Source organism: Ambystoma mexicanum, chromosome 8 (assembly GCF_040938575.1).
Source record: "Ambystoma mexicanum isolate Mex_15411 chromosome 8, UKY_AmexF1_1, whole genome shotgun sequence".
Classification (NCBI taxonomy): domain Eukaryota; kingdom Metazoa; phylum Chordata; class Amphibia; order Caudata; family Ambystomatidae; genus Ambystoma; species Ambystoma mexicanum.
In genome coordinates this window covers 1575811244-1575825505 of record NC_090929.1, presented here as the reverse complement: position 1 = coordinate 1575825505, position 14262 = coordinate 1575811244, and the positions used below count along the sequence as shown (strand labels likewise).

The 14262-nt window shown below is 49.1% G+C and overlaps 1 long non-coding RNA gene across 1 annotated transcript in view; it reads right to left on the bottom strand.

Annotated features, from left to right (window-relative positions):
• The window catches only part of LOC138473814 (uncharacterized), a 199222-nt gene extending 189811 nt beyond the window's left edge, over positions 1–9411 (bottom strand). Inside the window, exon 1 of the long non-coding RNA XR_011268933.1 lies at positions 9295–9411. This is a non-coding gene — a long non-coding RNA (uncharacterized lncRNA). The remainder of the gene's footprint in view (positions 1–9294) is intronic.
• Positions 9412–14262: the final 4851 nt, after the last annotated feature.

Below are 14262 nucleotides of genomic sequence, written 5' to 3'. Positions count from 1 at the left end.
GCACACATGGGCACACATTGCAGATGCTTCAACTAACGCTGACGACAGCGGCAATAGCTCAAATCGCCAACCGCCAACCACTGAGGGAGGAATTCAACGAGACAAAGAATTCACTACAGTGGCAACCAAGGATCCTGGGACCCACCGAGTGTGGATGGTGCAGAGGGGCACGTCACGGTAGAAGAACATGCCCAGCACAAGGAACCACATGTGGGGCAGGTGGCCGGAAGGACCATTACGCGCGTGTCTGCAGATCATCAGGGCAATCACAACACCCCCAACTGCAACAAGACAAATGCCTCCCCAAGAAGAAGAAGCAAGCTAACACCCGCCGCGTAGAAACTGCTAACTTGTCAACTGACAAATCCGGTGATGACGATGGTGACGCAGCAAAGGATTCAGGAAGTGGACAGAAGAGAAGAAGAAGGAAAGTCTACTTGGTCTCGGCACTTGAACACACAGGCGTGGAGTCGACGAAGAAACAGAGAAGACCTAAATACGTAGTGTCTATACAGGGCCAGGAGACGCAAATGACTATCGACACTGGAGCATCCATAAACGTAATGCCGGCAACAAAGTTCCAAACATTGTGTCCCCGTCCTGCCCTCAAGCCAACCGACACACGATTATATGCCTACGGATGCAAGACCCCACTACTAGTAGCAGGATGCTTCTGAACAACACTAAGCAGGGGTGATCGAGTTCTCCAGTCAAAGGTTTACGTTGTTAATGCAGGAATCGAATGCCTACTCAGTAAGGATGCAGCGGAAGACTTGGGATTTATCTGTTTCATGTGCGACGGCACAGATTCAATGGACATCTCCAGCCTCCTGGGGAAGTACCCGGGCATCCTCAAGGGCATCGGATGCTTAAAAGGAAAACTCATAAAGCTCCACATCGACCAGACAGTACAGCCCAGACAGTACGCCACAGAAGGACCCCATTCCATATGAGGGACCTGGTTGAAAAGGAACTGTGAGAACTCGAAAAGGCTGGAATTATCGAAGAGGTCACAGGGCTGACGCCGTGGGTGTCACCCACGGTAGTGACAAAGAAGCCGAAGCAGCCAGGGAAAGTAAGAATCTGCATTTACATGCGCCTACCAAATGCGGCAATCAAAAGAGAACGGCACGTCACCCCCACGCTGAATGAAATCATTACGGACCTTACAGGGGCGAAAGTGTTTCCAAAAATTGACTTAAACGCTGGGTACCACCAGTTAAAACTACATTGCGACTCAAGTTACATCACTACCTTCTCCAGGCACCTGGGCCTACGCCGATACAAGACACAGGGCCTCATTACGAGTTTGGAGGTAGCCATGCCGTTTATACTGGCATGGCTAACCCCAAACTCGGGTCCGGGTCCCGCAAAATGGGAATAACCGGGCCAATCTGACCTTTGCGGGCCCAGTAATTCCCATTTGCGGGACCCGGACCGGGTACATCCCCATTCCCATTGAGTCCCGATACCTACTTTGCATTTTTTGGTAGTGCAATTATGGCAGGATAGGACCAATTTCTTTACTTTTACACCCATATGCGGCTAGTAAAAAATGTGCAGACAGCCTATCTGCTGTGTTGGTGTGTTGCTGGAAATGCATTGGAGGGACAGGACCTCCATGTCCTTGTCCTGTGTGTTCTGTGTTGTTTTCTGCACAGGAGTCTATATGGAACTCCTAGCAGTGCAGCTCTTCCTCATTTTGGTTGTGGTGAACAGAGACTCTTGGGAAACCCTTATGGCAGCCATGGGTGGGGGTACAACCCTCCACCCCTAGTGTATGTTTTTGGGCACATGTGTCCTGCCCAAATGCAGGGCATAGGCTGGTGGCAGCTCCATGCTGAATTTGACAGGTGCTCTGAGTATCCTCCATTTTGCAGTACCGAGGCCATGCCATAGGAATCAGTTGATTCCTGATAGGACACAAGATGGCCTCTGTGGCATCTTGGTTTCTATTGCCTGTTACCTTGTTTTTCCAAAGTCAGGGGAAGCCTTGACTCTGTCCCTTCCCCTGACTAGCTTTTCGGTGAAAAAAACATATATGGTATTGTGGGGAAGTCCAGGCCAGTCTGACTGGAGCCTTCCCAGTGGCTGTATGTTTTGGGTAAACCCTTGGGGTGGGACCTGGGTGAATGGAGTGTGTCACCAATATGCATTCCATGATATGGGTGTCTGGTATCTGTGTTTGTGACACAAAGGATGAGACAGCCCTGCCTGAAACTGACATGAATGCAGTGTAGTGTGTTGAAAGACTGGGTGCTTACCCCAATCTACATTCCTTGTTATGGGTGTCTGGGTGGAAGCAAATGGCCCGAATGCACTGTGAGCCCGATTGGCTGCCTGCCTGCATGAATGCCCTTCTGACTGATTGGTTGACTCAGCTTGGCTCAGGAGTGTGAATGAGGGACAGATCTGTATATCTGAGGACCTCTCACTTACCAAATTGTTAAGAAGCTGAAGTTGAAACTTGAAGCTGCTTATCCTTGAAGCTCAGCTGGGAGAAGAAGAATTGCTGCTGCTTTCCTTAGACCTGATCTGAAAGCTCTCAAGTCTGTCGAGGACTGATCCAAGAGAGGACCTGACTAGGATACCTCTCCCCGAGCTATAAGGGAACATTGTGCAGAAGCTGATCTTCATCGAGGCACCCTGGAAGTCAGTCCAGAAAGGCTGATGACCGGAGACGGGGTCCATAGAGAAATCTTGAAGTAAAGCACCAGGACATCGAGGCAGTTGAAGTCCATTGCCTTCGACTGGGGTTTGGAGGATTGCCGTGACCGCTGCAAGCCCGTTGATTCGTGTTGCCCAGAAGAAGGGACAGCTTGACACTGTGCTGCTGGACGACGGGAGCCGCAACACTCCACCATTGCCTAAGAACATTTAAACAAAGGGATCCCTTGCCAGCGCTCTTGTCCGCTTTGTGCCGCTGGAGAAAGTTGAGGTCGTCGACGGCCGAGGAGAATTCACCTGTGGTATTCCTGCCACCCGAAGTCCACAAACACGCTGACAAGGGAAGATCCAAAATCCAGCCATAGTCGAGTCCTGATCGTCGACACCGACATCCGACACCCACTGCTGGACCTATGTTCTTCACTGAGTCCCCTTTGCAGCACCAAACTCTTTTCTTCGAGGACTCTCGACGCTGAGGTTCACCTTTCTTCGTGGACTCTCAACGCCCTGTGGCACCGGCTTTAAAGGGGGTTCACGCATGAGAGATCCGTCAACATCTGTCAGGTGCGCCCTGAGGCCTTTGGGTTAGTGGCGCAATTCAAGAACATAGATAGATAGATAGATAGATAGATAGATAGATAGATAGATAGATAGATAGATAGATAGATAGATAGATAGATAGATAGATAGATAGATAGACAAAACTCTGCTAACTCAGGTACATTGGGGTAGTGGAACATTGTTGGCCAGGAAACAAGACTATTTAAACATTAATGGACTGGGTTTGTTAATACTCTTTATTACAGTTTGCCCAGGTGGGGGAATCCTCACACAGAACTGTGTCTTAGTAGCTGAAGTACTATTCTGCCATTGTTTAACCCAACTTGCATTCCTTCCTATTTCCTATGCTGACACACATTATGCCATTAGAAATTATCAGCAGTTGGTGAATTTTAAAGTGATCAATAGTTTAGAGTGGTACCCCATAGATATTGCACATATTTGCCATATTAGATTTGCCTAAGTACAAAGTGTGTTATTAATTGTGTATATATATTGAACCTTATTTTTTTATATAAAGAACTGTGTTAGCCGATAGCATAGTGTGTGGATATTCTTTTGTGGGGGGCTTGGGGAATTCACTGTACTTAGGAACCAGGCCACATCACCTCCTGACAGCTTAAGCCTTGGTTGCTTGTCCATTGCTATCACATAGAGTACCTTGGCTGGGGTGCTCTGTGCTTCACCTCTGCCATATAGAGGGCGTGAGTACAGATAACCCCCCTCGAGTCTTTACACATGGTCACTTCTAAATGACCCGCCAAAGAAAAGTCATGAGCAGAGTCCTTTTGGAACCTCCTGTGAAAATGGGTCACAGCCAACTTCCAGTTAGCCCCTGCCTCATCCTTCTTGGGCTCACTGTACAGGTTACCATGCTCTCTCTGTGCAACCTGGGCTTTCCAGAGGCTTCTGCCTTAGCCTGTTTCTCTGACTGCTCATGCAGATCAGCTAGAGTGTGTCAGTCTCTCTCTGTGTCCTGAAAAAGTCAACCTGATTTAGGACTCCAGCTGTGGACAACTCACTAAGTTTTGGTAGGTCTCTGAGGTCTGAAGCAACCATACCCTCCATCTAGGGTTCTGGATCTATGCCTGTAGGCAGCGCTGCAGTTACTGAATTCAGTATCACTTCAGTTGGCAACTCAGAGGGCACTAGGCTCCCTCCAGCAGGAGAAGGTGCCTCTATAGACTATTGGGCTGATTTATGAACAAATGTGCGCCAAAAATTGTGGCACAAGCTGGCGCAAGCGTGAAAAAGCAAGAGCATGCGCATGCATGCGATTCATGGAAGGCCCTGCGCGTGTTTTCCCCTGGATGTCACTTCAACATCCCGAACGCTGTGCACGACGCGCACAGCGAAAGCAAACAACGTGTAGCGCACACACACCAAAAAGGGGTGGTACACGCGGAATGGAGAACAACGTGTGAACATGAAGGCGTAACTGGGGAAGTACTGCTGGGAAATAGATGGAACGCCCACACGCGCGCAAATAACACGTATTCATGGATTCTAATACAGAAAACCAGCGCACGCCAAAAGACACCACAGGTGTAAACACATCCGCCACAAGAAGGCAGGCGGAAGCGTCCCCGTGCATTAGAACAGTGCGCGCAAACAACAATCACGTATATACAGTGCGATGAATGTCCCATTTCTCGCAGCACTGATCGTGGGACACCGCAGGAGGAGAATAGCCAGGCCCCGCATTTTTTTGCCCAGGACCATCCTTTTTGGGATGCCTGATGACCAGGTCTTTGGCAGGTATAGGTTTCCACCTCGTATCATCCTAGACCTGGTCACTGAGTGGGAGGATGACCTCCCATCACCCACCTTGTGCTCCCAAGCACTGAGCCCCTTGGAAAATGTGCTCAATGTCCTGCATTTTCTGGCCACTGGGTCATTTCAGCGGACAACTGCCATAGTTGGGGGTGACTCACAGGCCACGCAGTCACGCTGCCTACACCAGGTGTTGGCAATCATGACTGCGCGCCCCTCAGTCCGCAGGCACATATACATGCCCAGAACACCAGCAGAAAGGCAGGCCATGGTCCAGGACTTTTACAGGGTGGTACACTTCCCAAAAGTGCTTGGTGCCATAGATTGCACCCATGTGGCACTACATCTTCCTAGGGCCGCTGAGCACATCTATCGAAACCGCAAGCACTGGCATTCCATCAACGTACAGGTTGTATGCGATGCCCATGGAATCATCACCTCTGTCTATGGAAACTATCCTGGGTCTACCCATGACAGTTTCATATACAGAATATCCGCCCTGAGCCGGGACCTGGAAGCTGGGAAGCATGGTGACACATGGCTCATTGGTGAGTACAAATGTCTGTGCACATGCATGCATGCCACACACAGACAAATACACAAACCCAACTAATAACAACCATGCTCAACTCCCCAGGGGACAGTGTCTACCCGCTGAGCAACCACATGATGACGCCAATACGGAACCCAACCACACCACCCCAGGCAGTGGCGGCTGGTGACTTTAAAAGGTGGTGGGGCGTAAGTTTGCGGGTCCGAATTTGGTAGTGAGCGAGCGCAGTGAGCAAGCCCAACCCACACCAAGGGTGGGGGGGATTGTCCCTCGACGAGAAATCTTTTGTAAAATGGCTTGCAAAATGTCCAATTTACTGTCCAAACCCACAGAAATATGATATAAAAAGCATTAGGTTTTACATACTAATGGTGTTATATTATTCTTATGTGTGCAAGTGTGATGGTGTATTTTACAGCAGCTTGTATTTGAGAATAGCTGGTACTATGTTGTATTGTACAACATAGAAATGGCATATGATGAAATGGCATATGAGGAGGGTCACAAAGCCTGTAGTTGTTGTTTTGTTATTTGGCCACCCATTGCCTGCTAATGGTCCATTCCCCCACAGTTCCTGCCCTTCCCCGCACAAAACACCTCCTCACTGGAACTCTGAGCTTGCCATCAAACTTTGTGCTAAAATGTGCCTGCCAGCAGTGCTTTATGAAAGCAGTCTTCTGAGAGTTAATGACTTAATTGGAGTTGGAAACCGGCTACGGGTGTAATGAAAATGTCTTAACCAGGTCTGCCTCCAGTCTGGACCGTAATTATGATTGGGGTGTCATATTGCTATGATATGATTTCTTCAAGTTTAGAGCATTTAGAGGCAACCCTTTGCACCTTTCTTTGTACCTAAATACTATGACCTGAGAGATCAATACTGTCCTTCCTCAAACACTGGAGTCAGACTCAAGCTGCTGGGTCTTTCAGAGGGATGTGCAATGTAATTGGATCAGAGTAGAGATGCAGAGAGTCATCTGTCCATTCAGCACTGCCACAGCTGTCATTCCTTTGTACAGTTCTCACTGCAGGAGGGGCTGTGGCTCTTTTTCGGTTCTATGCTAGCCCAATGCAAATGTCCATTTAGCACATGAACATTGAAGTCTGTAGACACTTCTTTATGCTTATATGCAAAGTAAAGAGCCGTGTCTTGTGTGAATCTCCTGGAAATGGGGTGAAATGTGAGCAGCGAGGGAAAGGAGAAATGGAGCCTGTGAAATTATTTTCTTTTTCCTTGTTCCAGACTTTAAAGGATCTGCTAATGCCATACAATTCCTGCAAATTAATATTATTTAATATGGGTTTGTTATCTGATGATATGTAATTTATAGTTTTGAACTTAGGGGAATCGGGAGCTTGGGAATAGTCGCCTAGAGCTAAGTGGGATACACTGGTAGCTTCATCATGGTGCACGCGAAACAGTCGCACGTAAATGCATGCAAGCTACATAGGCAGGGCAAGTGCATGTTTTAGGACCTCGTTCCAGAATAGGGACAGATATGGCAAGCTAACCACACACCAGAGCCAAGGAATATACTTTACTATATTGAATGTACTGTACTTCAGAGTGACAAGCAGTGTGGACCTGCAGAAGACGAGACTGAATAATATCTTTGTTTAACCGAACATGCATTATTTTTAATCTGTCAAGAAGAAGGAAACAGTTCAATTTCTCCTTCATGTCCCAATGTATAATAGAGGGACACTATTTCATTGTCTGTATATGGCCTTAGGCAGTTGTTCGCCTGTAGCAGCAGATTTCAAAACAGACTTTTTTGTGTGTGTCTGTAATTTCCCATTTTATAAAGAAGAACCCTTCAAATTGTTCTTTTTCCATTTGTCGTGCTTCAAACAGGCAATGCCCATGTAATTTGCAGCCTTGCAGCAATGCTATTCTGTGATCTGGACGACTGGCTTCCTTCTTTCTGGAGACCACACCTCATACCTGTCAATCACAGGCTGTGTTGGGTCACTATGGGGCACAAACCCTATTTCAAATAGGTGACCCTAAAGATCAGTGCTCTACCAGGGGATGCATGGACACCATCCAGAGCATTGCTTGGTTTTCTGTCTCCGCCTGGCAATTATTCTAATGCTCACGACTGGAGTCTGACACACGGCATTGCTCTACATGTATTGCTCATGTGGTGCTGTATTATGCATGGCTATGCCATTAATATGATCACTAGCAAAAAATGTATTTTGAAAGGACACACCAATCACATGATAAATACATGTACCGCGACTGTGTAATTGGACAATTACGCTTGTGTGGGCTCGGCTTTAACATTTGCAATTGCTAGAAAACGGCCCTGTGCCAGGGCAGTGATTTTGTAGGCTGCAAGAGGAACCTTCTGAAGAGATGAAGATAGAAAGAGAGATATTGCTTGTACTTTGAGCCATCCCGGGGCTGCACTCTCTGCAATTTAAACATCACAGTCAAAATAGGAGCATGCTTTTCTCAGCGTCGGCAGTGTGGATTTTTAGTGCCTCATTGGTTCGGAGGGGGGCTCGCAGATGGTACACTAGAGCTGCATAGTGCTGCAGCCCGACACTAGGCCATTACACCAGAAATGCCAGAAATTATAATATCCGTGTGACCTGTTCTCAGTGCAAACTAGTGCTGCAGCCCGCTCCCAGGGCCGCACACTAGGCCATTACACCAGAAAGGCCAGAAATGATAACATTCGTGGGACTTGATCTCAGTGGTGCGTCAGCTGTAGGAGAGGGAGGTTAACAAAAACCAAACTTCGCAGGAGATGCAGTTCTGTGGTAAGTGATTAGTGTATTTCTCAGAATGTAGATGCGTTGACAAATTAATGAGACTGTGGACAACCATAGTGGCATTGATTTGTCAACTCTTTGAAAATGCAAAAGGTGAATGCATATGCCGCTTGCACATTGGAAACGGATAGCAGTTACTAGCAGAGTTCCTTCTATGTGTTATTGACTATCAGCAGAGACACAGTAAGGTCGGTTTTCTGGAGAATCTAACAAAAAATGCAAAATGCTAAGCAGGTTAGGTTTGTAATATTCAGCTTGAGTGACTGCCTAGATTATTTACCACTGATCACCAGTCTTTTCATAATGAGGCAAATTCCACCTCCCACTACAGAATCATTACCTGGCCCTTCCCCCAGCCCTTTTACTGTATAAAGTAACTTCCCACCCAGCATTGCTCCCATTTCACTTTTACCAAAAATTCATCTGCAGCCAAAGCCCTGCTGGCCAGGAAGTATGGGTAATTAGCATGTGTACTGTGATGTGGAGTAAAAGTGGATACAGTATGTAATTCAATCCAGGCATTCAGCCCATACATTTCATTGTTGTCAAACCTTTAAACGATTCAAAGCATAAAAACAGACTTTGGGACTAAACGGCACCAACAAGAACACAATTAATAAACTAAAATCAGCTGTCCACTGGACACAATATCTCGACCGCAAAGGAATTATCCACCGTGACTGTATGTCCCCCTCTCAGTCGTGTCGATGTCGCCTATTCCCTGCTGCATCATGTCCACGACCACTCCTCTTAGAATGGAAGAGGAGGAGGACATGATGCATCAAGGGCGTATTATGGCGTTGACATCGACACAGCCACTAGGCCCTCCCTGTCCCTGCTGCATTCCCCAGGGCAGGGCTCCAGGAGAGCACTGTCCTCCTGGCCTGGGGAATGATTGAAGGCCAGCCCAGGCCGGGCACAGTCTTTTTCCGAGTTCGAGTCGACCTTTTACTTACCGCAGTTACCAGCACACATAGGCTGTTGGACGGCCCTCTGTCCAGACTCCTGTTCTGTGGTCCGGCTGGCTGGGCAGCTGAGCCTCTTCCCAAATACTCAGTCAGCACAAAGTCAAGTGTGAGCCTGAGAGAAGTTCTAGAAGGAACGAGGCAACACCGACGTCACCCAGACGCCGGCACCCATCCATCACCCCCAGCCCCACCCACACATGAATGTCATTGGCTGGCAAACAGCCAATGACATTCAGGAAATACCTGTTGCTATGCCCAAGTCAGAGGCTTGTTGGTGGTGCGCTATTTGCGCACAGATTATAGACTGGCGGGGCCACCCCTCTAGCGCCCTGCCAGTCTCCTATATTGTGAGATGTAACGTAGAATGCGTGGAGCTACGAGCTCCATGCATCTACAATACAACTGAAGATGCGTAAAAGTGGACGCGCCCCTGTGTTGTTGTAGGCCAGGCCCAGTCATCAACATTGCAGAGCGCTCTGAGTCATACCGTGCTCTGTAATGTTAATGATTGGGCTTTGGGCCTCTCAGCAGTCACATTATTTATGCTTTCGTTTTTTTTTGCTGCCACAGAGATGCAGCGCTGTAAAAAGAAAATCCCCAAAAAGAATAAAATACACAGAACTTGTTCAGTGTCTGCACTCTGCAGCACACTATGGGGGGGCTCTGGGTGGGGGGGCGACGCCCCCCCGCCCTATGTGAGCGGCCGCCACTGACCCCAGGTAAGATACAACGCTGCCCATATTGTAACCAGGGGCATAGTGGAGCGCACATTCAGAGTGCTCAAGACACGCTTCCGCTCCCTTGACCGCTCTGGCGGGCAGCTACTATATTCACCCCCAGTAGTGTGCAGGATCATTGTGGCAGCATGCGCCCTGCACAATGTTGCGTGGGGGGCGCTAGAGAGCCGAACGGGATGGCGGCTTCCTAGGGAGCTCTGTGTGGCTCTGAATTAATCCTGTCTCATCCATCCTTCTGTGGTGCCCAATTCCGCCGCAGCCAACGCTGCACCGATTCCCGAAGCCGAGCTGAACATTTTGACACCAAACTGGTCTCAAGATCCCCAATATTGGCCAAGTTACAGGCAGATTCCTACGGCCCGCCGACTCGAGTGAGCTGGTACCGTGTGGTGGGCAAGGCCACGAGCTGAGAAGGAGGAGCCCTCGCGGTGCCCAATCCGTCACCACCCACGAACGCCCAGCACAAGCGTGCAAACACACCATCTCTGAGGAGCCGAGCCATCTCGAAGAGGCGGGTTGACGTGCGCACCCTCTGCGCTTTCAGAGACACGGTTGTCTCCATCCCTGCGGTGGCTCGAAGCCCGCCCTGCTGTGCGGCCCCACCAGAGATGCAGGTAGGAGCCCAGCCAGGCGTACGTGATGCTTATCCTGTGCCCCGGCAGACCTGGGAACCTCCCGACCCCATACAGCTTGCGCTGCCAGCGGAAGCCGCGGGGGCCGGCATCTGTCAGAATGCCCCGGGGGAACGATCATCTGCACTCCCAACGGACATCCATCACACGCCTCCCCCGGGTGGCAGCCGACCCCGCCGGGTGAGCTGAGGAGCATCGCGGCGCCCTTGAGACACTCTCCATCAAAGTGGAAGCAAGCCACGACCCTCCAGTTACAAATACACAGTACGCCCTGACCCTCAAGCGGCGTTGCACTGCAGTGCCATATAAAAAGAAACTGAACTGTTGACTGCATTGCAGGGATTGCACATATATGAGGCCTTCCCATGGCCCTCTGAATGTAAAGGCCTGCGCGCGGCACATCCGCTAAGAATATACCTGCATCCCGGTGCTGACAGGACGACTGGGAAATGTTCTGTGTGAATATAGATTAGGGGCTGGGCCGCATCAACGTACTCCATACTACTGCACTCCAGTTCCCCACCTCTGGGACCAGTGCCACATATTAGCAAAGCCAACTACCGCAGACAGGCACAAGCAGCCTGTCACACGACATTCTACAGTCTCAAAACCATGCCAAAAGACAGCCGGTAGGGCGCTCGCATGCAGAGAACAGTGCCATATTCCATAGAGACCGCTGGAAACGCGTCCCCTCTGACCCTGATTGAAACATCCCAGCGCCGAACGGTCATACATCAGGCAATCCCGCTAAACCCCTGAAACTTTCTTCAGACAGCCACGGCCAGCACTCCATTTGCAAGAATTTGAAAACGCCTGCTGAATGATAAAAGCACCCCATGATTATTTAGACCAAACCCAATAAGTTACTGACTAACCCTTCATAGACCACCAACAACATCGGCAAATTAGATCCTGAACTGCGACTTGTGTCATGTCGTCACAACCCGTGCTCGAACAACGACTATCACCAAGAGTGTGTGGGCCGGATTGGTCCGACCATGGGGAAACCTGACAAGTCGCAGAAAAAACTGAATTTTGAGGCTAGCTCCTCCGGCAAGACGACAAACACCACCAGTAGACCAGCATTCCCCGCAAGAGACATCGACCCAGCTGCAGATCAGACACCAGGCCTCGACATCAGGGAAATTCTGCTAGACCTGAAAGCAGGAATCGGGGATTTAGGAAACAAATTGGACAATCTATCGTTCAAAGTGGATAGAATTCAACACTGCCTCGACCAACATGCAGATAGGCTAGACAGCGTGGAGCAACGTGTATCAGATCTAGATGACGGCACGGCAGCCCTGACCACCAGGGTCTTCATGTTAGAATCCCGAATGAAAGCCGTCTCTGCCAAGAACGAAGATTTGGAAGGCCGTTCCCGAAGGAATAATATTAGAATTATCGGAGTCAGAGAGCAACAACTTCAGACCAAAATGGACGACCACGTTGAACGAATCTGCACCGAACTATTTGAGACAGAACGAATCTGCACCGAACTATTTGAGACAGAAGTGCTCTCCCAACTATTTATCGTAGAAAGAGCACACAGAATTCCCACTGCCAGACCAATTCCGGGAGCAAACCCGTGTCCGAATATAGCCAGACTACTCAATTATAAGGACCGGGACGCAATACTCAAAGCAGCCAGAGAAAAAGGGAAACTCCAATTTCTCACCAACAGTACAAGCACAGAGGCACTCTTTCACGTCAGTTAAGCGGAGACTACAAGATAACCACATACTCTATTCCATGTTGTTCCCCGCCAAACTCCGCATTCAGCACGACGGGAAAGCCCAATTCTTCACCACACCAGAGGAGGCCAATGAATACCTAGATCGCACCGGATGTAGACCTGCCCCAAACAACCCAAACCCACGACGTGAAGATCGCATGCGGAGAGACCCACCATAGCCCTCGATCTCGGCAATGAGCAGCAGGGAAACCATTCCAGTGTCATCATGACATATGCTACTCACCACAGAGTTTCAAAACCTAATGAATCCAGAGCCACACTACATCCTGTTGGGCTACTAATGCCCCAAGCGCAGCACTGCCTGTAGTTCTGATGTTATGGGGGGGTACATCGTGGGCCAGTTGGGGGTTGCCCATGCAAGGGAGGGATGTTAAATTTATTACGTTACCTTCGTTTGGTCAGCTACGTTCAATCACAAAGCAACTACAGAACCCCGTTTCAGAACCTGCAAACCTCAACAACTCCTCATGTATGCTTAAACACTATCTGAACCGCAAAGACAGGACGGAGCCCCTCCCCCCCTTCTATCTCCTCAGAACGGGTCCATTTAAGATCGCCACCTGGAACATCAGAGGTGGCAACCAACCTGCTAAACTCAGGAGGGTCCTTCAGGCACAAGATCAATATTGCTATGTTACAAGAAACCCACCTTTTGCCAGCTGCAGAACAACACTGGGCCCGCTCATGGGGCTGCCACAGATGCTTCTCTTCACACTCTTCCTACACGAGAGGCGTCGCAATTCTAATAGACGAAAAAGCCAACTTTAGCCTGATCGACTTTAAGAAAGACGGGGAGAGCAGGACCCTTTTGGTGTGGGGTATACTTGCTGGGAATTAAATAGTTTTGGTGAATACCTACGCTCCTAACATTGATGGACCGAATAACTTTAATTGGGTCATGTCCCATCTAGGAGCGTACACCTCAGCGACAATCATCTGGGGCGCAGACCTCAACACTCCTCTGGACCCCCAAATTGACAAATCTCACAGCGTAAATAACAGAATCTCCAAAGCTAGTCACCAGGTAGTGGAGATCTGCCAGACTTTTGAGTTGTCCGATATTTGGAGATACACCCATCCGAATTCACATGAATACACATTTCACTCGGCGGTCCATAACACCAGCTCACGCATTGACTATATCTTGGTAACAACCCATAGTCCATACAACTGGGGATCCTGTCAAATTCTACCACGGTCCCTCTCTGACCATTCCATGGTCACACTCGAGTTTATGCTGCCCGATACCCAGAAGACCCCCCTTAACTGGAGATTTAAAACAGGTTCGCTCTCGGACCCTGTCTGAATGTCTGAGCTCCAACAGGAGATCACTACCTTCCTCGAAATAAATCAGGAATCAGTGGCCTCGGCCGGCACCTTATTGGAGACGCTGAAATGCTACGTACGAGGTATGTGCATGGCCAAAGAAAATGGCGTTCTAAAACTGATATGGCGCGAGCTAGCAGACAATGAACAATGCCTGAAAGAACTCGAAATTAAACAAACAACATCCCCAGACTCGCAGTCCCAGGCCGATCTAAGAATAGAACTATCAAAATTTCAGGAAGCAGCGGAACGTGAGCTGAAGTTTTTAGGCCGCAGACACAGAGTCAGGCAGTATGGAGAGGGACAGAAACCTGGAGCACTCCTAGCCCACCTTCTAAGACTTGATCAAACACCCACTCGTGTGGAACGCATCCGTGATACACATGGGAATCTGGCTTATACTGAAGAAGATATAGTGAACATGTTCCACAGATTCTACCAGGACCTATATAGCTCCAAAAACGCCACTAGTCCCGAGGCGCTTCAGAGCTACCTCAACGATACC